This window comes from Lynx canadensis, chromosome A2, assembly GCF_007474595.2.
Source record: "Lynx canadensis isolate LIC74 chromosome A2, mLynCan4.pri.v2, whole genome shotgun sequence".
Taxonomy (NCBI): Eukaryota; Metazoa; Chordata; class Mammalia; order Carnivora; family Felidae; genus Lynx; species Lynx canadensis.
The window spans coordinates 161,923,288-161,924,710 of NC_044304.2; the positions used below are offsets into that span (position 1 = coordinate 161,923,288).

The 1,423-nt window shown below is 57.2% G+C and overlaps 1 non-coding gene across 1 annotated transcript; it reads right to left on the reverse strand.

Annotated features, from left to right (window-relative positions):
* Nucleotides 1–973: 973 nt before the first annotated feature.
* Nucleotides 974–1,045, reverse strand: TRNAC-GCA. The gene has a single exon. It is a non-coding gene; the product is annotated as a tRNA-Cys (tRNA).
* Between the last annotated feature and the right edge of the window lie 378 nt (nucleotides 1,046–1,423).

A 1,423-nucleotide genomic window follows, 5' to 3' on the forward strand; every position in this document is an offset into this window, starting at 1 on the left:
CAGGATCAAAGTCTGCCTCCGGTGTTCCGCTGGGTCATGTGGTGCCTTAGATTTTCTCAGCGCGGCCACTGGAGACCCCGTGTGGCCTTCTGAGCCCCGAACGAAGAAGCTGGACCTCGGATCCAGGCGTTCCCAGTATGTTAGAATCAGCCACCACGTCTCTCGCTGTCAGCGGGCTCTTTGGTTCGGTTGGCCCCAGGCAACAATTTATTTAGCTGTTTCGCCTCTGTGGACCCTGGCCTGCTATACTCCTACCAGGAGGGGCCGACTGGACTTTTACTGACTTCAGCACAACTAGGCCTGGCAGTTAGCTCCCCAGTCCCACATCCGCCCCCAGCCCCCCATTTCTCCAAGGATCTCTTGCTTGCAAATGACTCCCTGTACCCATTTCTCAGCTAGTCATGCACATAGATGCGAACCCAGAACCTGCTTCTGTCTGGTGGAAATAGACTAGACAGTCACTGGCAGGCTGGGAGGAGCCCAAGGCCCCGGAGGGAGGGTGGGAGAGCCAGGCTCAAAGGGACCCCAGTGGCCAAAATCACAGCCAAGGGCACAGCAGAGCACCATGCGGGGGCAGAAGCCACTGTATCCCCAGTGGGTGCTGAAGGACCCTCCAGCCCTGCCGAGGCGGCCAGAGCTCTGTATCCCGCAGTGGAATTCACCTGGTAAGGTCTGGGCCGGGTCCTAGGCCCAGGCAGTATTTGGCACTTTGGTTTGGTAGAGCAGGTTGCAAAGCTGTGCTTTCCCCCAAGACTCACTGTTTCGGGTGGGGGTTCAGGTGCTGGGCAGTCAAAGAATAACACAAATACCCACCTGAAGCCACCAGAGAGGCTTGGGTGGTGGAGCCCGCTTGAGTCTTGGAGAAACACAGGAGGTGAAACCGAAGGGTCGGGATCCATCTCTTCTCTCCTCAGAGGGGTTTCCAAGTGGGGGACACAACAGCTGTTATAGGGGGGCAAAAGCAGGCATAATAAGGGGGCACCTGGATTTGAACCAGGGACCTCTTGATCTGCAGTCAAATGCTCTACCCCTGAGCTATACCCCCACCTGCTTATAGGTGTCTAATAAACTCTTTAATCCTTCAGAGCCACGCCCTGACTGTCTCTGACTCGAGATGTATTCTTGGTGGCTCTCTGCCACCCTAACACCCCTGCAAACATGCCCTACCCACTACGCCCACCCCTGCCCCTTACCTCCACTTACAACCTCCTCCTTCCCTCAGCCCCTGGCTGTAGGCACTGGCATTGACCACATTGAGGTTTGCAGCTGGAACATTCTTCAGACTCATCCGCAAGAGCGGGATACAGAACTAGCTGCTCAACAGACAGACAGGAGGGGAGGGGAGGGGAGGGGAGGGGAGGGGAGGCAGGGCTTGGGCCCCACCTGAGAACCCCTAAGCCAGACTCTCTGGGAAGGGGACGAG